Consider the following 26929-nt stretch of genomic DNA (forward strand, 5'->3'; position numbering starts at 1 on the left):
GGGTGCTGTGATTAAGATCAATACGACTGCTACAATTCAACATGAAATACGGTTATTGTCAAAATTCCTCTATTTCAAACTTCAATAACTTTACCATCGTATTACTATTATGATTATGTAGTTTTGTTATAATCCAATTACTATACTGTTTCCGCATACTTCTATGATAAAATACTCATCTATTGTGTTATCCCTATACAATGGACTACAATAGAATATTTTATCATTCACAGTTAGTAATAGAAAATAAGTTTATTTAGAACAGTTGTATTATTAAAGAATAGATGTTAAGAATTAAAATCATGATATATTTATAACATTATATACTTATTTATTTATCAATACAATTTTACATTCCTTTTAAATTTATTTCATTAACATAAAGAATCCATAGAAATGTAAACATTTTGAGAAGCTGTATGTGCAAAAATAAAAAATTTAAGAAGCCTTAGAAATACAAACATTCAAGAAGCCATAGAAATGTAACAATATAAATTTTAAGAAGTCATAGAAATGCAAACAATTTTTTGAAGCCTTAGAAAAGCAAACATTTTAGGAAACCATAGAAATGTAAAAATATAAATTTTAAGAAGCCATAGAAATATAAAAACATAAATTTTAAGAATCCTTAAAAATGCAAACAATTTTAAGAAGCCATAGAAATGCAAACAATATTAAGAAGCCAAAGAAATATATAAGATATAATTTTTAAGAAGCCTCAAATATTCAACAATTTTAAGAAGTCCTAGAAATTCAAATATATAAATTTTAATTTTTAATGGGAAATTGTAGATAAAAGTTCTTAATAAAAGTAATGAATGTACTAAAATATTATTAATTGCAGAACTCAAACATTGGTTTAATGTTACAAAATAACAATCAATGATGTGTAAGAATTATGTATGTGATATTATTATACATTCTTACATTTAACCAAAATAATTGTTTTAAAATCTTTAAAAAAGTGAATCATAAAGAGGATCAAGAATAATTTAAAAGAATTTTTTATCAATAGATCAATTCTTATTAGGGTTATAAACCTGCAAAACATGTATAAAGCATTTTGAACAGAAATAACAGTTGAATAGGGTTACTCTTTAAATTAAAATTCATTATTTATCGTTTATTCATTGACTATACATATTATGCATTCTATGATTGCACATTACTTTTCTTGTCATTGTGAAATACTAAACAACCTGAAATTATTTCTTAAATAGTTCTAAATATTAACTGATTTTCTATGATTGTATACATATACGAACAAATATATTTTTAATTTTATATGTATATTATCTTATTTATTTATAGCATATTATTTCGAAAAAATATATATTTTAATAAAGTTTATTTTTTCATAATTATATTATAAATAAAGTTTCCATTATATTTTAAGTGTAAATCATTGTTCTCTTTTAATCTTAATGCACATAATACATAACAATTATTATTATTTTTTAATATTAAAAATTAAAAATAATGGTCTAAATAAATAATTAATTGATCGATTACCAATTTTTCATTATTACTTTTTGAAATATTAGTATTTGAAGATTTAGAAATGGTATGAATATTAAATAAAAATAATGGGCTAGTATTAAATATTGCTGTATTTTTATCATAACGCATAGTTTTCTACGTTATACACCTCGATTACCTAAAATTAATCATTATAAAAATTCAAATATTAACAATAAAATACTGGTTATTCATCAATCAATCAAAATTTTATTTAGACTATTCATCATTTAATAGTAAAAATCTACACTATGGAACAATTTTATTTTACAGTAATATTGATATTTACAATGATATATAAAATTAAATTAAATTTTAATCAATATATTTGCATGGAAAAATATTGACTTAACGAAAAAATGGAAGGTATTATACTTAATAAATCTCATTTTATATATCACACGATTATTTTGAAGCCATTACAGATTACTTGATAGTACAATGCAGTGTGTGATATATAATACATATATAAAAAATGTAGGTAATTGTATACATAAAGAAAATATTATATGTCAAAATTGTTAGTCAAAATAGTTGAAAATTTAGCAACAGTTTTAAATGTCAACTGGTCTTAATATAGCATGCATGTAATAAATTTTATGAAAGTAATATTTTATGATACTCATACAATGTAAATTAATGATATTGCATATAAAGTTCTTTTTTAAAATTGCTTGTAGAAATAATCGCGATATCGGGGCACAATTACAATGCTTATAAAAATTTAAGATGTACATTTAGTATTCTATTGAACTTTGACGACTTTTTAAATGTCATTCGAATATTTCTTACTTTTCGACCACAATAAAGCTTCCCTACAATAGTTAGTTAGGTTTGTGTTCTTGATTCTAGTAAAATATTTTATATGGTTTCTAAATCACGCCTTGAACACTAACAGACCTTAATATGTGAACTGAATATTAAGTTCGTTCCTATACGAACAAGGTTTGTTTTATTATACCAGTATACCATTTATTATTTCATGGTGAATTACATTATATTTCGTATTGGTATTTTATTTTATTCGACGTACCATCTCAAAAAATAAATGTTATTACATAATGTCAGAATAACTTATCAAATTCAAAACATCATCTTTGCCTTAATAGTGTAGACCAAAATTTGAGCTTAATTCGATATAATATTACAAAGACTATTTAAGACAATAGCCCAGAATATAATATAAATAAATTATTAATCTTTCTAAAAGGTTCTCTATAATTTATAAAAAGTTTTAAGTACATTACTGATAAAAATGATTAAGAAAGAAAAATGAAATGAAATACATTTCAACGATTTTCTCTGAAAGCTTTTTACTTATATGATAGCAAAAAACTTTGAAAAATAAAATCAATGCTATCAAAACGTGATGTATGATTTTCAAAAACTCTATTAATGTTGAAGCACTTATATGGCAGTGGTTATACGCCATAAAGCATTGACATTTATTGTGCTCAATATTGTATAATCACAAGGGGCTTAAGTATCGACACTATCAAAAACAAAATCTACAAATAGTAATTTCAAACTACACAGTATTACAGAATACACAGTGTTCCTCAGGGAAAACAAATTGTACCACTTGGTGAATTCCGCTGTCTAAATTTAGCACTATTGCTTGTATAACGTGATCAGAATTTACTTAAATACCAAGAAACTCTACGTTAAATAAGTAGCAACTTGTACTTTGATAAATATTACATGATAATAAACTTCTTTTCAGTATATATACAAAAATATATTTATTTAAAAATTCGTTATCATTTGAAAAGTATTAATGCATTTTTTTTAAGAGAACATAAAAAATATCTTTTTTCATGGTCCTATAAATAATTTCAAACACTTAAAAATTAAAAAAGAATGTGATCCTGAGTGGAATTTTGTATAGATTTAAATTTTTTTTGAAGTGTTTTCCAACACTTTCAAAATTATACATGGATATTTAAAACTGTGGTTGTGTGATTTGAAATGTAAATTTTCATAGATTTGTTTAAAATGATCAAAAATTTCATTTTCATATTTTTTGTACACAAAATCAAAAATATTTGTACTTAAAAAAACAATTTTTATTATATTTAATAAATGCGTGTACTATTATATACTGAGCAATACAATCTACGCCTGAGACGTTCTTTGGTATACGATCGCATAAATTACCTTCTTTACTGTCTGAGTTCCGACTCTTCACTGTATTTTCCTTAATCTTTTTTATCTTCAAATCCCTTGACGGTCATTTTAACCAAGTAAACAACCAACAATTCATGGTATCCATCATATTTTATCTGGAAATTGTTTGGACAATAGACGCCACATCATATGATTGTTAGCTACGAAAATTGAACAGAATTACAAAAAGTATTATCTTTTATTACTAGAATTAAATAACGTTGTGCAAATTTTTTTTATGGGTGAGTTTTTTATTTCAGACTAATTTCGGGATTAGTTCAATATTATTATACTTTTCAGGGAAATTATAATGTTTATTGTGTTAAGTTATAGATATAACTCGATTTTAAATAAAATAATATTACACCAAGATGGTATGAGAAAATGACTTTTACTCTATCAAATAAAATTTAAATATGAAAAAGAGTCAACTTAATTTTTAATATACCCGATAAAAATATAATATCGTAAAACTATTTTGACTTCATCCATAAGAATAGTTGTATAAATTAATTAAACTTATTCATTCTTAAAAATATTCAATATTCAAAAATATATCTATTTTTCGAAAAAATACAATGTTATTTTAGAAACAACTAAAACTGAACAAAAAATCATTAAGCTCATGATAAAACTCATTAAAACGTGGAATTTTACTTCACAGTTGTCCAACAGTCAGTACCATGTATGAAAAATTACTATACTATCAATAAATGCTTAAGTAACATAATAAACTTATCACATACTAACATACTCTAAGGTCATTGAAAGTAAATCTAAGTTGTCATTAAAATTGCGTTATCATATAGATAGTATATTTAATGTACTTAAAAATGTAATTAAACCAACTAAATACCCAATTAAAAAACTTTTCCCTAATTAAAAGGCTGTTATAAAATCTAACTTTTCGAAATTTTCAACTGGAAAAGTTTTCTTCACTAACGTCGTGTTTACAACCAAAGACTTTGTTAACACCGCTCGCTAAAATTTAGACTTCATCTACGGTAGTGAATAATTATATTTTAAGCAATAATAGTAATTATTACTACATGAGTTCTAGCTTGCATTCCCACAAACCATTACTTAATAATTTCTACTATCGATTATGAATATACCTTTAAGATTAAAGCGAACGTGCTATATTAAAACAACTCGTTAACCGCCTTTCCTGTAGTCGTTGGCCATACGCCAGCCGGTTAAAAGGACATTGTTGGCGCCAGTTTATCCACACCTCTTTGTTTCTTTGTCGTCAGAGTCTCTGCCACGTTCTTATTGTTTCAATTATAAGTAATGGAAATTCATTACGAACAGAAGTCGGTTATTCTTGTACAGAACGAGGATTCACAGTTCTTGAAAAATGGCAAGATATGCGACGAAAAACAAGAGTAAGAGAGCATGAACGTGGTTTTTTGACCCAGATGAAAAATACTTGTTTTTAAATTGAGTGGAAAATTACACGAATAATTGAAATATATTGCTTAATTTTGTAAAATACACGAGTAAATTAATATCTTCTACTGTTTTAATTCATGTATTTTTAAATTAGTCATACATAAAATTCAATTAGCCTCAAGAAATAAGGTATAAGTAATCCAGCAAATGGGTTTAATTGACAAATTGTTTACATATAATAAGTAAATAAACATGGACAAAAATACAGTTATAACAAATATTTTTTATTTTTGTTTAAATGAAGCTGAAAAATTTCTCTCAAATTAGTTTATACGGAGTAATTCATTTATCATGAACCACTTAATAAATGGAAAATAAAAATAATACTATGAATTTTTTTTTGTGGTTTCTTTTAGGTAAATGTTTTTTTCAACTTATCAATCAAAAAGTGTTTATTATGTTTATTCCTTATACCATATAAGTGTGTCAACTCTATTTTTTTTTTTTAATGGATAAATACATGATTAACTAACTTATTTAATGGACAATGATCTAACTAAGAAAATAAATGGTCGATAATAACTTATGGACCCGTATTTCAGGAGTTATTAACATATTATAGTGATAGCTGGATATGAAACGCTGGTGTTGTCTTTTTTATCACTACCCGCCCGGACTTTTCCACACAGCTATAAATTGAAAGGACATGTACCTAAAATAAAACAATCTTAAATTTGATGCAGGTTTTAAGAACGCTATCGTTTCGAAATATTTTCAAGAATTTAGTAAAAAATGTTTACATGCGTGGGTGGTCTATTTCAAACCCTTACTGCATTTAGGTTTCCTTTGTCCCTAATTTATATATATTGTGTATCAAAGTGTTAAACATTTCCAATTACAGATTTTTATACGCAATCACTATATATTTAAAACAATAATTCTAGAAACCGCAATTTTATAAGTACTGACTTAATTTAATATAATAATATATCTAATTGCACAAACACATATATTTTTTAAATATTTCAGAAGTACCTAATACTCATTTTTCATTTTTAGTAACCACAACAATTGAAAAAGTAATTAATAGATTTATTTTACTTGATTCAAAAGGGTTATGCGTTATGGATTCAATTATCCAGTAGGGTTTCAACTAAGTGGCAATTAATAAAAATTGCTGACTTCGCCGAAACAGATTTTTCAAAACACCTCGTTTCGAGTATCAAAAATATATATCAATATAACAAATGGTTACCTTCTTAGCAATGTTATTAAATTCCTGAGTATCATTACCTTTGATTTGCAAAATTTTTATTTTTTCACCTTACATTCATAAAACTGCTGTACATATATATACATATTTAATTACCCAATAAAATTCATAAAAATATATTATTCACAATAAAAGACTATTTTTGGATCCAACATAGATACTTATGACTAATCTTAATTCTTTGTTTCCGAAAGTGATGCATTTACCAAATACAGGAAAAAAATGTAATTTTGTTAATTCTCAAAATTTTTATTAGTACAACTAGTATATAGAAATAATAAATACTAAAAAATAATTTTTTTTTTTTTATATGATTCTTATAAAAACTGTTTAATACAATTAAATACATAGAAGTTTATTTCTGTTTACTACGTCACGGGAATTAATGAAAAGCAAACATTTCAAACTAATATCCAGACATTTTTAAGAGCGAAAACAAATTATGCAATAGTACAATATATTCACACAATACCAAATGGATTCATGAAACATACCGATGAAGTGTTCTTTTATATTAATATTTTTATTTGATGTGTACTGCAAAAATCCTTTAATCAGTAATTCAAATTAAATATATAATGTAATACTAATTAAAAGCAAAACGAATGTTTTTTTTTTGTATTACTAGAACTTGTTAAAATTAAAAAGCAAATATTTGAATAATCGTCGAACTTAAGTATAATCTTTAAATATTACTTGTTTAATTATATAACTACAATCATTTACACTAAATCGTTATTAAACATATTTGTAGGTTTATTATAAGAGATTTCAAAAATGTATAACAATAATATATGTACAATATAAAATAAATTTAAAACGCAGCACTGAAGGGACGCGGAATAGTTAGAACTAAAATAGATGATATCTGATAATGATTAACAACACTTCACATTAAAGCTAATCTATTAAATTTTAGTTGTATTTAGTAATTTGAAAGTGATATCATCTAGATTCGGTTCTTTTAACGTATAAATTATCTAAATCGGTTTATAAGAGCTGAGAATTTTTACGGACAATCGCAAAAACAATGCAAATCATAGTAAAACCAATACCTTCTGGCTTAGCGTCGTAGCTAAAAAAATAATAATATTATAACAAGGAATAATGTAAACATTTTGTACATATTTTAAGCAATAAAAAGTTCGTTAAAACGTTATACTTATCCGATAACATTTACTCTATGTAGTGCCTAGGGTGCAACCTTACTCCAATGAAATTATTATACTCTGGCTAACGTACATAAGTTATATGTATTTATTCATTCGTATAAAAAGTTAAATAATTAACAATAAAATCTAAAGGACCCAAGGGCCTTCAAGAAATATAATACAAAATAATATTTAATACTTATCAAATAAATGTTGTAATGTTAACTTATATAGCGGTATAATATAATTTATAGTTGATAAAATAATTTGATTTAAAATTAATTAACTTACAGTTCATTATGGTTACAGTTTATGATAGTTAATTTATAAAAAAAATCTATTCAGTTTGTTGGCAAATAATAATTTCTACCGATAGAAGCAAATAAATATAATAATTTAAAAAATTATTTTAGCTTTTAAAAAATGTGAGTCACGTTTACTCCTCAGAATACCTTGTATTGAACAAAACTTCTTCTCCGTATTACAACGAAAAAATTCCGTTTCAATGATTTTCGTTTTGAAAACGTGCTTGGGTATGAAGATTATTATTTATTTGAAATTTTATTTGAACGATATCAGTACTTCTTTTATGGATGTTTTTTAAATATTATTAACAACTTAAAAAGTCGGCATGAGAATCGAAACGTTCTATTTTATACACTGTATCCCAAGAGAGAAAACCTATTAGTTCAAAAACCACAAACATTACAATGTTTGTAAACATAGAAACAATACTCAGCAATTACCCTTTACCATAAGACGTATAAAAAGTAATCTAATAAAAAATCATTGTAGTGTTAATACCAACCAAAAGATCAATTAATCTTTATGAATAAAAAGAAATGCCACGTTTTTAAATCTTAAACTTTTTTTGTTTGGCATTTCTCATAATAACTTTTATTTTTCATCTTGAAAGTTTCATGACAAATCTTTTATCATATATTTTAGTTATGGAAAAGATAAATTGGTATAGTTCACATTTAAAGTGTGTATTATGGAGATTTACAAGAAAATATAACTGACATGGCAAAATTATATACATTTTATTAAAAATTGATTTCATACGAATCTTGTAAAATTAAGGTAAATTTTATTGATATCATTAAAATAATTATATAATTTGTAACAACTTTTTTTTAATTCTCATCTGAAAAATAAATACTGTAAAACTTTGTTTTCAGAATACATTGTTTAGGAACCTTTTCATTGAAAACTTTGCTACACTAATGTCAATAACACATATTTACATTTTTTTAAATAATTTTTCTGGAGTACGAAAAAACTAAACATTTCCTTTAACAATAATTGATTTTAATGTAATTTATAAACTTATAATTTGGCTACGGTATATAAACATATCATAGCCAATGTTCAATTTTATTTAACATTTTAATTTATAAAAATCGATTATAGGTGCCAACTCTAATATTGTTAGTTTTACTTGAATAAATTTGAAAGGAAAGTAAATAATATTATATTAATAGAATAATTATAAATATTTTGTATAAGGATATCACAAATATTTTAGCATAAAAATCTCATTTTTGGAAATTGACAAATACGAGGTAAGTTTTCTATGTATGAGCAACGAAAAATATTACTGGTAAGTTTTATACAGGAAGCAGATAAAAGTCTGTAACTTTAAAGAATTAATCCTTTTGAAAAATAACTCACTTTGAAAGCATTTTCCAAGAAAACCACAAGAGACCTAATGAATACAAAAATTGTAGTTTTACTTAATTTCACTACAAATTCAAATATTTTGTTCGTAGTTTTAACGGAGATTTTCAGATTAATCACCTATAAACTTTTAAAGGCCAAAGGTAATGGAACTTTAAACCCATTGTGAATAGGGAAGCCAATCGATCAGAGATCCTTGAAAGATATCTAAGTGTAAACTTTATTAATTAAAACAAAAGGTTAATTTTTTCAAGTTCTTCTTTTTTTCTAATTTATTTTTGTTCTTTGAACGATCCGTTATACACTTGTTTATACACTTACGGAAATAGGTAATTGTAGTGTCACATAAAGATACTAAATCCTAATCCCACTATCCAATTATCCACTGATCATATCAATTTCACCTAGTTCAACAAAATTATGTTTTCAACAAAAACTGACGTTAACGCGGTAATATTTTCGACTATTCACAACATAAACACACTTTCTGAAACATCACAACTTAAAGAGGTTAGTAAATAGAGAAATAGCTCATTCGTGAACTCAGTAAATGACATATATTTCATTTGTGTCGTAAGGTGCATTCTCTTTTTCGTATATTTTTATATTCAACTCTTAATTTCAGCATTCTGACAACAGACTTTAGATGAAAAAAAAAAAAAATTAGATTATGAATTACTCGTCCGGTCATTTTTATTTACAGAGATACAAATTCAGGATCAGCCAGTTTAACTTTATATTACTATGTCATAAAGTTTTTAATTTAATTAATTCTTAATTACATCCAGAGTAATAGTATAATACTAATAAAAACCGCCAAAGTGTAAACTGAAAAAAATGAACAACATATAACACTATTTTATTTCAAATATACATAATTACGTGTGACACGAATAAATATTGGCTTACGATTAAATTATTTATGATCAATTTGTTTGTGTTTTCCTCAGCATGAAAAAAACATGGTTCATTTTTTCAATATTAATTTGTTTAATTTATAACAATGTAATTTACATGATGAAATAACTTAATAAAAATATTTACCTTAAACATCACACAAAGTGACAACAGATGATGGAGTACAAATCTAATTTATTATTATAAAAAAAGTGATGTTTTGAAATTACCATAATACGTATTTATTTAAACCTTATTGTTATAATAAAATAAAACACATAAAATAATTTTAAAAAAATTTCTTTGTTAAAAGTAAAACCCATTATAAAAAGCAATCATATAAATTCCTATTAATAGTTTTTATGATTTTAGCATACTTCAAAACTACATAGCGTTTACAATTCATGTTTAATGAAATTCTCTTTTTTTTAATTCAATATGAATCTAAGGAGTTAATAATGTTTGTTAACATCATTACAAAACTGTAGTTTTGTATTTGCTACTTTAGGATGTTTGTATTTAATGATTTCAAATAACTTTAAGTTCAATGTAACATTGTCAATTGGAGGGGACTCACACTAAATACAAAATATATTTAATCTTATTAAATATTACATTTGTAGAATTTTTAAAAATTAGTAGAAAAATATTACAACGGTTTTAACTTCATATTTTTCATAGTTTATTGGAATAAAAAAATTACATTCCGTGCAATTCTAAATAAATCACATGGTATATTTATGTATGCACTTTTAATATTTAACTTTAAACTGTGATCAAAAAATTTTTGTGAACTGTAGAATATTTTTAACATTTAAAACCTACTATGGTAATTGAATTATAGTTCAAATTTAATTTAGAAGACTAGCAACTTCATTCAAAGGATTTGCATTTCTATTTATAATAGAAAATAATATTTTTTATTTTCTCAAATTCAAATATTATTTTATTAAAATAAACAATATTTGTAATATCCAAAATGTTAACTAATAATAAGTTATAAAAAATAAAAATTTAAAACTATTCCTTTTAATACAGTTAGGTGCACAAATAAAGTTTTAAAGTTTGGTGAGACTAAAATCGAAGTTTGGGAATCTATCAACCCTCAAGAAAGCACTAAATAAGGACTATTTTCATTTCTATTAAAACTTGTATAATAAATTAATTACCCGATACAAGAACCATTTTAAGTAATTACTATTTACATTAGGTATGATTAAAATTACTTTTCAAATTAATGCAATTGTTAAAAGTGAATTTTTTTCATATTTACTACTAATTTAAATTTTTGATCAATGAACTATATTTTTATTAAAAGTTACTCAAATATTGTTTTAATAAAATGTACTTTCTTTTTGAGATATCATGAGGTAATAATTATTATTTATTTTTAGCTTTGTTGTGAAGTTGAAAAATTAATTTTATATGTGTTTTTTTTTTTTGTGTCTAAGACCACTTATTTTCAGCTGTTACAAAATCGATTTTGATGAACAATACATCAAAAGATCACAAATTGTATCTAATCATAGACATAAACTTCAAAGTTGAACAAATTTCCCTTATTCCCCGTTAATGAGGGAAATATCCAAAAAAATTACAAATTTAAAATTCGCTAATTTTCAAGATTTTTGTAAAAAAATTCTTTTTTATATTTTTAATTTTATAATACTATAACTTTTTGAAAAATGTACGGATCAATACAATTTTTTTATGATAAATATTATTTATATACCTCTTTTATTCAAAATACTTTTTTTTTTTAAATAAAACCATTTCCCTTTATATATTTATGTATTATAAATATATTACACTTATAAATCATAAAACTTGTAATCAGGATATAAATTATGAAATAGAAAATCGGAATGTAGCTTTTGGAATAATCCACCATTTTTTTTAATTAAACACTATCTAAAGATTTGTATTGAAGCGTTTATTATGATAGTGATTTTAATCAGTGTCAAATATCATTATACTTTACCCAACTATGCCACGTCCCCACTGTGCTGGATTTTTTGATCTGACCTTTACCTGATTACAGGAGAGGATTTCAAATGATAACTTTTTCAACGTAACTTTGAAAAATGATCCGGAAATATTGATACTTTCGTATATATTTTTAATTAAACCTTATGAAATAAACTTTTATGTGAAACAAAAAAACGTACTATAAATTGTCTTCAAAAATATGATATTTTTGTGTTAAGATTCTCGGTTTTGTATTTTATAAATATAATGTACATAAATACAATGCATGGTTGGCGTGGAGACCATACTTATGTCCTTAATGCTTGGGGTACGAGATTCGTACTCAGCAGTGAAAATGAATTTTTTTGCATTTTTTGAATTAGAGAACAATTATCAACTCGCTTAATTTTTATCTTATGTAGTTTCCCCGCATGAGAAGAAATGTTTTATTCTTAAATTATTTTATCATTTGAATTTTTTTGTGACTGTCATTTATTTTCTCAGCTCTCTCTTTATCTACTTTTTTCAACAATACATACAGATTTAAACGCTATCTATAGATTTGCATCGTAGCATTTCTTATGGTAGTGATTTTAATCACTGTCAGATATCATCTTGTCCCAACTATGCCGCGACCCCACTGTTCTACCGTTTTTTTATTTTTATTTTTTTGCAACAAATGTTGGCTAAAATATAAAAAATAAAGAAAAACAATTTTTCGCAAAAATTGTCACCCATAAATATTATATATTGAATTATGATTGAAACTTTAAGCCGCTGAAATATGAAATCATTAAAGAAACCTGACCCAAAATCCTTAAGTAGTTTCATTATACAAACAGTTATAGCAGCTATGGCTAGTGATTTAACGTATAGAGGTGCAAGAAGTTTCGTTGGGAAATATTATTTACAAAACCATAAATAATGACAAAAATGCTATTATAATTTTTCTTGTAGAAAATATTTTTCTACTTCAAAACATAAATTATGTTTTCTTTTTTTCTTTTGTGTAATAAACTTAAGTAATTATTTTTATATCTACGCTAGATATATAAATAATTACGATTTCACTAATCATAACAATTTGTATTAAAAAAACAATTTATTAACAACTTTTTTATGTTCAGAAATTATCTATATTTACTTTAACTTTAAATAATTAATGAGTTATTCAAGGTAATACAAAATTGTATTACCTTGAACTTTTACATACATTTTATACTTGGAGTTATTTTTTTTTTAAGTAATAGACAGCGTTATTTGGTTTATGCAAATTTTAGCCATATATATATATATATATAACGTTATTTTCATGATATATAATAGAAAAAAAATGTATAACAGAATTAGTACGTAATTACACTAATATACGCATATGTGTATAAATGTAAAGATATTATTACAATTTTAATTTTCTGTTTCATTGATTTTTTCATAGAACTGAGACGATATTTCTAATTTTTAAAAACTGAAGAATCTTTTGACGCTCTTTATTGTTTTTGTTAGATTTTCTTCTCAATTTGTCCATCTATATCTAAATCCACCGATTTATTATATTTACACACATTTACTGGCTCAATTTATTACTAGGATCATTTGAAAAGGTTGTTAAAGTTAACCAAACCCTTGTTATTAGATTTCTCGACAAACAATATACAAATGTGCATAATGTGGACATTTCAGTGTGTGGGTCGACCATTTTGCGAAAATCAGCAATAAAAGAGAAATATGGATAGTTTGTTTTTTTCTATTTAGTACAGGGATATGACCTAATCCTGAAAAAACTGTTTTAAAACCGAAACATTTAACGTGAGAATTTCAAAAACCTTAACCTTAATCGAAATGTTTAGTATTATTTACAATTACAAAAGCAATATCAACTTATATTTCTTTAATTATATCCTAATTAGTGGTTTTTAGTTTGTGGCATAGTTGGGTCCAGTATAGATGATATCTGACAGTGATTAAAATCACTATCATAAAAAACGCTTCTATGCAAATCTGTAGATAGTGTTAAATTAAAAAAAAAAAAATTTGTTAAAATAGCATATTTTTGAATATGGTAGCCATTTGCGCATAGAAGATAGGTCGTCGGGACAAATTTTTTTTTTCATTTTATAGTACATAAAATAAGCTTTAATTTGATATATGTTTAAAGAACGCAGTATTTCCGGAACATTTTCAAAAATTAAGTTAAAAAAGTTAGTTTTTGTAAAAAAGTTGCTATTTTAAATCTCCCCCAATGAGCAGGTTAAGTGTTAGATTTTCAAAAAAATGATATCAAATGAAAGGGAAATATCTAAGGTTTTAGTATAAAAAAATATTATTTTTATTTGTTCATTTTTCAAAAAGTTATGGAAGTTTTAAAAAATAAAATNAAGGGAAATATCTAAGGTTTTAGTATAAAAAAATATTATTTTTATTTGTTCATTTTTCAAAAAGTTATGGAAGTTTTAAAAAAAAAAATTGAAAAAATTGAAAAAATTAGCGATTTTTAAATTTGTAATTTTTTTGCATATTTCCCCCATTTGCGGGGAACGAGGGAATTTTTTTCAATTTTTAAGGGTAATATCTTCAACTAGATACGATTTGTGATCTTTTGACGTATTTTTGAAAGAAATCGGTCCAGTGAGAGCTGAGAAAAAGTGGCAACAGACATAAAAAAAAAAAACACATCATAGTAAAATTAATACCTTCTCCGCTTTGCATCAAAGCTAAAATCGAGTATGAATATATAAAAAAAATATATGTTAAAACAATATTCAACAATGTATTTGCAGGCAAAATCATAGGTGAAACTAGGTACGGAATATTCTTGATTATCAGTATATTATAGAATAATGTATGTTATAATATACAAAATATAGTCCTGAATATTTCACTCGTAGCAGCTATTTGTACTCCAAGAGTTACATAGAAACGATTACTCTGCAAATTAAAATTAAAATGCAAATAAAAAAGTGATTTTAATAAAATATTGAACTTTTCTCTTTTAACTACTTTATTTCCTATTGCCTGATGTTCCCACGTACATCCGAAATAGGACAATCCGCTTAAGTTCTGTTTAAGACTCTTAATACTTTTTGACAACATTTTACACCAGCTGACAAACTGATGGTACCTCATTAGTCGCCTTGTACAACTGGTATAGGGGCAGAACATCTGAAAATAATTAATTATTATATTCAAATTTACTTTTCTCATATCGACGGTCTGTTAGTTCTAATAATATTTTTTGTCAACATCACTATCTGAAAGTAATCTCCCTATTACTCCTTTTAAACTATAATACTCTAACAACCACTGACTCCAGTTCTATTTTTTTGTTTATTATTGTCCACTCAATTTCTTAAAAAATAAAAATAATTTCAGATATTCTTTTTTTTAGTCATCTATTTTTCTCATTTTATCAATTATTAAGTTTTTTATCAGTTCTTCTCTTATGTTCTATATCTTATGAAGACATCAAATAATTTTTTTTAAATAGCAACATACATAAATGGCTAACATATTTAATAGATAATAAACCCCACTTAGGTATAAAAAGTGAAAACTTTCTATTCTTAATTAGAACGTTTTTTGTATGTTGCTGTATAAAAAATATAGATGATACCCCTTTAAAATTTAAACCGAAAAACTACTTAATTGATTAATCGAAAAAACATGTATCTAAAAAAAGCCAAAAATAATATTTTCGAAATTATTATTTAGTTTATAAATAATCGATTGGGTTCTGATAAACAGATCATACTGAATATATTTAAATAAAAAATTTAAAGTAGTAATAATACTACTACCGAAACTAACCATAATATTTATTCTTAGTTGGTGCATTAGTTAATGTTTTAAAAAATTAAAAATTATCATATTATTCATATTCCTCGTTTTTTTTTTGTTGTTACATTTTGTAATAATTGATTTCTTTATAAAACACATTAAAGGTTAAAAAAATCTAATTAAACCCATATCTTTTAAGATCAAAAAAGAAAGTTGTATATAGTTTTAATTAAAATTCAAAATAAATTTATCATCTAAAGAAACATTGAAAAACCATTTGATATAGACTTATAATACTGTAATGTTTTGAATATGTTCCTTAATTATCTATTGATGAAATACATTGTATAATAAATTCATATGAATTTATTATACAATATATTTCATTTTATAAAAAAATATTTGAATCCACTTTATTTCTTATTCAAAAAAAAAAAATTAAAAACTTGCAATTTGTTATTATTTCTAAAGCAAGGATGACAAGTTTAAAAGATAGTACAAAAATAATTATGCAAATGTCTTATTGGGATTGAAAAATGATATTGTACACCAATTTATAGTTTTATAAAACTTTTATAAAAGTCATAATACTTATTCTTAGCGTTGCAAGTAAATGAAGTGTGTAAGCTAACAGCATGAATTTACAATCAAAACTAAATGTATTCATTTTTAAATTATGAAAATATTTTAAATATTTATTGAGTTTTTGTTTCTTGTAAAAGAAATAAACTAAATTTCCTATAATATTTTACAAGCCTTTACTTCATATTAATAAAATGAAGGATTTTTATGTAGAGTGTACATAAACAATGATTTCAATAAAAATAGTACAAAAAAAGTTCGAAATTAAAAGTCTTTTCCTGGTGTTGAACAATAAAAAAATATTCAGCTATAGATTAATATCACATTAAATCTTATAAACGACAAACTATAAAAATATATTAATATAAAACCGAATGTTTTATCACTGCAAATACTTATAACAAAATTAAATAAAAAATAAGTTAACTATAGTTTATAATTTATACTTATGATAGTTTTTTTGTAGCATATTCATTTGATTACTTTATTTATATTATTAGTGTAACATAAAACAATTATATCAATGACAATCATTATGACTATATTCAAACTTTTAAAAGCTAGACCTCATATTATCGTCTTTTAGATCATATAGGTCAAAATGTTGTTTTTAACATACTATAATTCTTTAAGATAAGATATATAATAATTAACATGATCAGGAATTTATACATATTTTCAAATTTAAAATTAAAATCTATAGATCTCTAAAATATACGCAATTTCAATACTTTAACTTATACTTACAGTAAAACTTATAAAAAATAATAAATAAATTAGATAAACGATCATAGTTATCATAACATCCATTTAACTATAGTAGTGTCCAAATATCGTTCTGTATTGTCCAAAATAATATTTTCATATTTTTTATGATCGGTTTATTATAAACCACTGGATTACTCTCAAAATAAATACAATATTGAAAAAATAAAATTGGATTTATCAGCTAATAATTAATTTTTAAGGGATGTTAACTTTATTTTTTTAAATGGCAACATACTCATTTTACTAGCTTAAAATAAAGATAATAATCTAATTAAGAAAATATCTATTGGAAAACAACTTTTTGACCAATACTTTGGAAGTTATTAACAATTAAAAAAAATTACTAGTGGTGAAACGTGGGTGGTGCTATTTTTATCACTAGTCCTTTTTTCAAGTACTGATCCAAAATTTGCTATCGACCAGTCATTTTCTTAATTAAATAATTTTCTATTTTTATATATTAATTAAATATATATGTTACCATTAAAAAAAATAAATTTGACATCTTTATAAGTTAAAAAGGATGAAAATATAATTAATAGCTGATAAATCAAGAATTATTTTTCCAATATTGCATTTTTTTTAGTGTAATACTCGGTTTATGATAATCAAATCACCCAATATAATTATAATACATTATTTTCAATAAATTACAGGCTTCTACAATAAAATTTAAACCATGAAAAATTATATAAAAATTATACAAAAGATTGTATTTTACTGCAAAAAAAGACTGCTCTATAAAAATAGTTCACCTTGTTAATCTAATTTGATTAAAACTGAAAAAAGCCAAACACAAAATTGTAAAATATAAAACAACAACATTTTGTGTTCACGGTATAATGTTTTAGATAAATAAAGTCAAATTCAGATTTAATTTATTATTTGGCAGGGAAATCGCAAAGGAATATTGTGAATTATTTTATTGTTGTCATTTTATTGTATACACTGTATAAAAGTGATCCTTTTTAAAGTAACTTCATATTTGCTATAAAAATTATAACATTGTTATGTATGTATTATTCGTTTTGTCATAATATTTAATGGATTAAATGTTATGATAGTTAAATCTCGAGTAATAATAAAAATATGGATATTTTATAATTTTAAATATAAAATATATCTTTGTTGAACTCGCAAATTTATATAAATTGAATTTAGAGTATACATTTTTCAGTTTTAAAAATTTCAAGTTCATTTCATGATTGAATAATCCAAATAAACAATAACGAATTAGCTAAATAAATTCTACAACATTTGTTCAAGACGGTAGTATATCTGAAGTGTAAACTGTTGGCATACTAATTGCTAATTTATCAAGATTTATATTATTATATCACTAACATCTGTAGGTAAATATAATTTTCATCTATAATTTTGAACCTAAAACAATGACAATTATTGTTATTTTCTTAGAATGATAATTACATACGTTCTGACAACTACAAATAGATTCATAAAACATTGATACGGCTTAATACACTTTGAACGATGGGCCTATAAAATTAGCGCTATATAATAATACATAGATAAAGAAAAATTATTATTTAATTTTATGATAAAATGTGGTTGCAACTTTGCCTTTACTCATACACATTTATCTTCTCTAATGGGAATGACATGTATTCAAGGTGTTACTGGCAGTAAGAAAATGCATTAAACAATATCAGCAGCATTAATATCAGCTTAATTAACCTCAAACTTTAGTAAGGGTAAAAGTGGTTAACCTCGAGTTAAAAATTAAAAAAATAAAATAAAAGTAATTATACTTGTGGGTTTCAAATTGCCTGGAAGTTTTATATCAGCCGGACGTCCGCAGGAGGCATCTTGACGAATCCAGACTAATGACCTTCACTACATTCGCTCTTTTAATATCAGAAATCCCACACGGGATGGTCATCATTCTCCAAAAGTGTGTGGCATACCAAAAACTTTGTTCGACACAGTTGACAAATAGCTCTTCTTTCCTTACCCAACCCATTAGATTCTTGGCATTTGAAACCTAATTAAAAACTTTTGCCTCGACGGTTGTTTCAAGTGCTAAAAATCTAAACCTTTACCCATTATACAAATACTTATTTAAAAAGCTTCAACAGAATTAAAAACTTTCACTCTGCAAAAAAAAACACTAATTGTTTAGGTGAATTTTCGTACTGTTTTTTTCGAGTACTGACCCCATACTGAGAATTCAAAAATAATTCGCTTGTTCAATTATTAGAATGACGATGAAACCTTTATAGTTAAATAACAAGGTTGTAAATCAAAAAACATTAATTATATGAAAAAATTATACGACAGCGTATTTCAAACGATTTTATCACTAGCATTTCTTCCGGAAATTAAAACTCTTCCCTCTGAAATTCAATTTATATGATTTTCTTAAACAAATATCAATAGATTATCTGGATATTTAAATAATGAAGCATTGAATTAATAGATGAGTAAATTTAATAGCGATTTATTAAGAAATATTTATTAATTTAAATGTCGAGTAAAGTATTTTTATTAAATATAATAATATTAATATACTGAAAGTCTTTAAGTATTTGCACTTCTTGTAATTTAACAAATTTTATTTTATATTCTTAATGCAGTATTAATTAATTTTATTTGCAGTAAAAAATGATTTATACTGATTTATTTAAATGACTAATTCACAGTTCTAACCTCAAAATATTTATGAGCTTTTTTTCAGCAAATTTTAAACGATGAATTTCTTTTTGAAACATTAATGGTAATTTTTTTATTGGATTAAATTTAATAATAAAGAATATCGTTAATATTCGTCTAGTTACACTTAAGGCGACAGTCAATTAAAAATTTTAATTAAAAAACAATTAATACCTATTCTCAACAATTTTTATTTTAGTCAATGTTCATTATTTAATCATGAACATCAACAAGTTATTCATGTTTAACGTTGTCTCTAAAAGCTATTGCTTGTGTCAGAGAGGACATTGCCGCGCTAACATAATAACTAAGTACTTAGCGCGAGTCCAGTGCACATACGCCAGTACGAGTTGTACTCACCTATTGAAATGATAAACAAATGAACTGAGTTATTTGAATTAAACAATTTCTTTATTTAGGAAAATTTAAAATTTTCAACTGATTCCAAGTAATTACAAAAAACAAAAACAAGTAACACTATGGTTCATTTGATAAATTAGTATACATTGTTTGCATTTTTATTTGATGAATTTAGCAGAATACCAGGAATATATTTTTTCTACCAGTTTCTATATAAAAATTTTAAGTGCACAGAAAAAAATATATAAATGAAAAAATGACACTACTTAGTATGAAAAATGGAAAGATGAATTGCTATAAATACCTTCGTGAAGTATTTATCACATGGTTTATTGAAAATAGCGACCGGGACAATATTACAGGTAAAATTCCATTCTCCTCATAGGTTAAGAGGTTGGACTTTTCTTATTATATAAATATATTTACAAATGCCAGAGCTTTTACAAATTTACGATATAACTATCTATTTTACATACAAGACTTACTTTTATAAGAAATTTCATATTAGTATAAGATAATTTTACGAAAATAAATATTCTTATTTGATAAAAAAAAATAGTTAACTTTTTTTTAAGTTCAATATAAAATGTCTGGGTAAAAATGTATATGGTAGTATTGAAAACAAAAAAAGTATATGAAACTTTGATATATAACGCTTTTCTGTTAATATAAATATTTTTAAAATATTTCCATTTTTTTCCTCTGTGCTGTGTATTAAATTATGAGCCCGTTTTAGAAGTATAACTCAATTGTGCGTTTTTTAGTAATATAAAACCCTTGAACTACAAGACCCCAATAAAACATAACTTAAATTAAAGTTGGTCTTATAATATATTATTTGCAAGAATACATTTCTTATCACGATTAGCAAAGATACAACATTTTATCGAAAAAATCTATTAATTATGAATTAATTCATTTATTCACAACTTATTTAATTTACTTGAATATTTAAATTTTTTCAATATTAGGATGGGTTTGATTGATTAACAAGCCACACGCAATATGTTTAAAAGTATAAAACAAATTTTTTTTTCTTTTATGAAGTCAAAGCATATTTTATTCTATACTTTAATTTCAATTAATTCCATTTAAAAATCTTCGACTTAATGTTTTATTTTTAAGTGGAGCGAGAGGGACAGGAACAATTTTTTTTCTTGAAATTATAAAATATAGGATGCTATTAATTTCTGAAAAGAAAAAATTATAATGTATTCTATATTTTTAAGGATATTGCGTGAGGCAAGTTAATCAACTACCTTATATTTTGAGTTACAACAGTTTATACAAACACCGTTATTTTATTACTAGTATTTTTTAATAAAATATTTACAATATTCAATAGCAAAATGAATACCCACTTTGTTTGGTATTCCCCATCAATCTTCTTTCCTAAGAATAATTAATTTTTTTTATTTCATTAAATCGATTGATGTTAGTAAACAGCAACCAAATTGTTTTAAATCTAATATAAAATTAATGTAAATATTTTCAAAAAAAAAAGACAATATAATATAATGTAAAAGTCAATTTATAAACAAGAGGATTATAATGTTACTTATTTCTCAAGATTTTGTATTTAATTTTTACGATTAACAGACGTATAAGTTTGAAACACGTGTAATATTTTTATGTACATTATTAAATTTAATAACATGTTACTCATACATCTCACAACTACAATTTATGATAATTATTTTACCAGACTAAAATAAAATATTTAATTAATTAATAATGAATAAAATACATTAATGGTAAAATACTATTTGAAAATTATGCCAGAATATTTTGTAAGTCTTTTAGATAAATTAAGAGTCAAGTTCTACTTTAATATTAAATTTTATGTTTGAATTTAAATATAAAATATTTTAATTTGTCACTCAATCCTTTAAACAACGTTAGATCTCAACATATGAGAATCCTAAATTATGCTTCTTATCAGAATATCCTAAGAGAGTAATATATTCTGACAAAATCTTTATATCAAAAACATTATATGAAGTCACTAGAAAGCAAATTAAATTATTTATTTTCTTTAAATTTCAGTGCATTTTTAATTTTTTGAATCGCTCTCATAAAAGTATTTGTATGATATGACATCGTATGAAAGAAATGAGTGATTTTATTCAAAATATATGTTTAAATTTTAAGTTTATATATGGTGCTGACAGATAAAGTCGCCTTTATAAATTGCAAAGTCTAACGTAATAATTTTTCGCGATGCCCATATTATATTTTTCTAATGATAAAAATCATATAATTTATGAATGATTATTACTTGTAATTTCAAGTAAAAATGTTTACTAAATTAAAACTACACAATTTTTTCTAAGTTACATCCATAAAATTAATAAAATATATTGAATCACCTCCAGAAATGTTTTTTGAAACGTTTACTGAGCTGTTTTTTCCAGATACTACAATATTACTTAACATATTTAACCAGTATCATTCTTTGTTAGTTAAAATATTTTTATTTTAATTTGAGATAATACATTTCAAAATGTAATATATTTATAAGACATGGGGTTAAATAAATTCTCAATTTATGTTTTTTTTATGAGCTCCAGAGTTAAATTTTATCATTATTTTTAATATTTTAGGCCAATATTTTTTTAATTTATAGTTCATTGCGCTTTTAGCATTCATAAAATTGCTCCGATATTTTTTGTAAAAATTACTTATTTTATATAAGTATCTCTCATCAGTTCAGGTATGAAATAAAACCAATGAAAAACCTCCGATTTAATTTATATATTAACTATATTTCAAATCAATTTTGAACAAAAATTATCGTTTTGAAAATCACTTTATTATTCTGAACAGCATACTAAACTAAATATACTGTTAAAAAACTTCTTTAATTGAAAAACTTTATAAGTTATTTGATTGTCTTTAGAAAGCAAACGACAATAATATAATGTTAACAATGAATCAGAAATTGAATTTCCACTTTAATTCTTATATAGATTCCATTTCTATTACTAAATTCAGTAAAAATTTTCGTTTATTTATCGAATTTAAAAGAAAACTATTTTTTTGCTTTTAAAAACATCATTAACTATTTTTAGTACATTAATTTATTATAAATCAATTTTTATCTTAATAGTAGTATTTATAATATGAGAATATCTATCATACATCTTAATCAAACCTTATTCGTATTGCTACATGATAAAATATTTAGAAAGGTATAAGTATGTAAAGATTAAATGCAATAATTATTCAAACCCTCTAAATATAAAATAAAAATTTTTGATAAAAACAACATCGTATTTAGTAGTAAATTATTATTAATAAATATTATAGATATATTAATCACTTCATTAATTTTGATCTATCTGGAACATAATTAAGAATTAATGATATAGACCTCCTATTAATACCCTATTTATTAAGAATACCACCTCAAATTTTATTTTTTTTAAAAAACTATTATTATTTTTTTAATGAACAAATTAAAATTTGATTTATTTCTATGAACTATAGTATATATTAAGCTAATAAAAAATTATTGCTAAAGGTAAATTTTAGGGGAAACTTTCAAAAGTTAAATAGAATCCTATTATTTTATTTCATTTATTGCTGTTAAATGGAAAATGATCTAAATAAAATTTTGACTGATCAATATCCAGTTTTATTTTTTGAGGTATTAGCAAATAATGAGAAATGTCAAGAGCAGGGTACTTAGCGACACTTCATTTTTACAGTAACGTACAGATTAGAAGTTTTCTATGTTATGCACACCTCTAGCCTATAACTAGAAATTATGTTAACTCAAAAGCACTAAAACATAACTGGTTATCCAAAAATCGACATTTTATTTAATCCATTAAATAGTTAAATTACAATAATAGGTTTCCATTTGATTATTAAAAGTTAACTACCCCTAAAATCTATTCTTAGAAAATATTTGTTTTTACAATTAACTTGATATTTACAATGGTTCAAAAAAAAAAAAAAATTTTAATCTGGAAAGGATATAGGGTTCAGCGTGGCTAAGTGGGTGAAAATGTATTTTTAGGGGCACAGGTTCCCGAGTTTGATCCCCAGGCTGCTAAAAAATCTTTCTTAAGATTTTCTTAGAAGTGGTGCATGTTCTCTAGTGCAAGCCGGCCATAATTCCCATCCCATCCATCATTGGCCTAGCTAAAAACCATCATAGACTCTCTAACATATGAAAGAGAGCCACCACCCTCTGTAGCATATTAAGTTTGGAAAATAAAAGAATGTAAAACTGACTATTAATAAAGGATGATCCGAAATAGAATAGGTATTTAGTATGGAATATACCATGTTATTTTATAAAATTTGTATCAGCTATCTAATGGTTTCTGTAGTAACAATGATAACATTTAACAATTTTTTTATCATTTAACGTAAAATCATAGAGTGTCGCATGTTAAATACTACCTATTTCTACTCTATGTCCTCTATATTTTTAATATCCATCATTATTACTATATATTTTTTAAGTATACTTAATACATCACACTTTATGTAATATAGCTTGATTTGAACAAGAGTTATTTGCTATAGTAGTTATGAGTTTTTAAATTAATTAATTATGACTAAAAAGTATATAATATTCAGATACATTTTTAAATATAAAAATTTGAATACAATATCATATCAATGCAACTTTTTTAATTTTGAATAACATCTTAAATACTACTAATACTGAATTGGCTAATGTTTATTTTCAATTTTGTTAAGTATTTTATTTAATTACTTTTGTAGGTGATGCAACTATAATCATCGGGTGAAGGTATTCCTCTTCTTACTGTAAATAACTCGGGGCATACTTGTTATTCCACTTCAATAAACTCCAAATTTTACAAAGATAATAGTATCTTAAAAGCGAGTGTCATTTAGTAGAAGAAAGCCTTAGCTATAATCGAAATTGTTTGTCTATTTTCACTATCGTTATCACAATAACACCCAAGATAACTCAAGAGAAATACAATTTAGAGAATTAGTTGATTAGTTTCTATATTATTGTTTAGCAGATCACTTCTAAACATAATTAACAGTGCCTACAGATTTTAATAGTAATGAAAAACGTCAATGATTTGAAATAGATTGGAATTGGGTTCGAGTCAACTACCGGAGCAGGGAGGCGAGGTGACCCAATCACAATTGTGATTAAAACTGTAAATGCTCTGATTGGTCATGCAAATTTGTCAAAATTCAATTTAATAATCATATTTCATATAATCTATGGTAATGGTTTTTTTTTATGTATCATACATACATATTATGTATAATGGAATTTGTGACGAATTGCCTATCAAGGATTACAATATTAATTATGTAAACTCGTTGTGGGATACCCCATGAATTCTCAGTGCGAAATTTTAATTGTATGTATATTAGGGTGACCCTCAAAAATTGAATGTCTTTTTTTTTTTACGCTACCATTTAATTTTTTTAGTGGTCAAAAAAATGAACTGTGGAACATTTGGGACCGACCCGTTAAGGTTAACACGAGCCCCCGGGTCTATTAAGTTGAGCCGAAGAGGCAAATTTAATAGAAATAACTGATCTATGTCTCATAACTTTCTTTTCGCTTAATTTAGAATAATGAAGGTAAAACTCAAATATAGGAAATTTTACGAAAAATTCAAAAATAATAACTTCAATGTTGTTTTCTAAATAAATAGCCCATAACATCATTACACACAGTAAAAAACATGTAAAAGTCTTAAAAATACTTTATAAGTGATTTTGTTTATTTTTAATTATTTATTTTCATTTTATTCTTTGGAAAAAACGGTTACTCGTTTAAAAAAAAAATTTTAAAGTTAATTTTTTTATGTCAAGTACGATAAGTATACTAGATTTATTATTTTATGGACAGAAAACAAATCTGATTTTATTATAACATAATTTTTTTTTATAAAATATTTTACTTGTTATTAACAATATTAAAATTATTTTATTTAAAATAATAATAAATTTAAAAACAAAATATTTTAACAATAAGTAAAGAGAAAAATTAAATTACAAAATATTTTTTTGTTAATGAACTTTTTTTACAATTAGAAAATATTTTCTGTTAATCACTTACTATTTGTAAAACGTATTATTTCTGTTGACCTAAACGGATTGGTCCCAAATTTGCACAGCTCATTTTTTGGCCATTAAAAAAAAATTAAGGGGTAGCGTAAAAATATAGACATTAAATTTTTGAGGGCCGCCCTAATGTATATTTATAACAGAACGAGTACTCTTAGTTATTATTCGCCACTATGATCCCATCTAGGCATAATTGTGGTTTCTACATGTCACAATGATGTCACATGCAACTGTCGCACAGCTATCGATTCAGTATAGTCGCAGGTCGAGATGGCTTTCTGTGTTACTAAGTCACAATGATACATAGGGTATGTAATATAAAAAGAGCGCGATAAAAATACAGGCGTAACAAGCCGTGACTTGAACATTTGAAAATCGCTAACGAGACTCCAGACAATATTAACACATTAACATTAACACATTCATTTGTCGCTCGCACTAGACTTTACTACAAAATCTGATGTTAAAAATATTACTTATGCAAACACGATGCGCAATACCTCTTGAATTTCTGGTACTAATTTTGGATCATACAAGTGTTTTATAAAACATTAGGGAAGCGCCATTTTGAATTATCAAGAAAAATTGCATCAATTTGTTAGACCATTAATTTACACATATAACTCTTAAGAATATATTTTTTTCATTT

General features: G+C 24.2%; 1 protein-coding gene across 4 annotated transcripts in view; it reads left to right on the forward strand.

Annotated features, from left to right (window-relative positions):
* The window catches only part of LOC126909563 (uncharacterized), a 166079-nt gene that overhangs the window by 7264 nt on the left and 131886 nt on the right, over positions 1 to 26929 (forward strand). The gene's annotated exons all lie outside the window — the stretch shown is intronic.

The sequence above is a fragment of the Daktulosphaira vitifoliae genome, unplaced genomic scaffold, assembly GCF_025091365.1.
Source record: "Daktulosphaira vitifoliae isolate Bord-2020 unplaced genomic scaffold, ASM2509136v1 Scaffold_1, whole genome shotgun sequence".
In the NCBI taxonomy this organism is placed as follows: Eukaryota; Metazoa; Arthropoda; class Insecta; order Hemiptera; family Phylloxeridae; genus Daktulosphaira; species Daktulosphaira vitifoliae.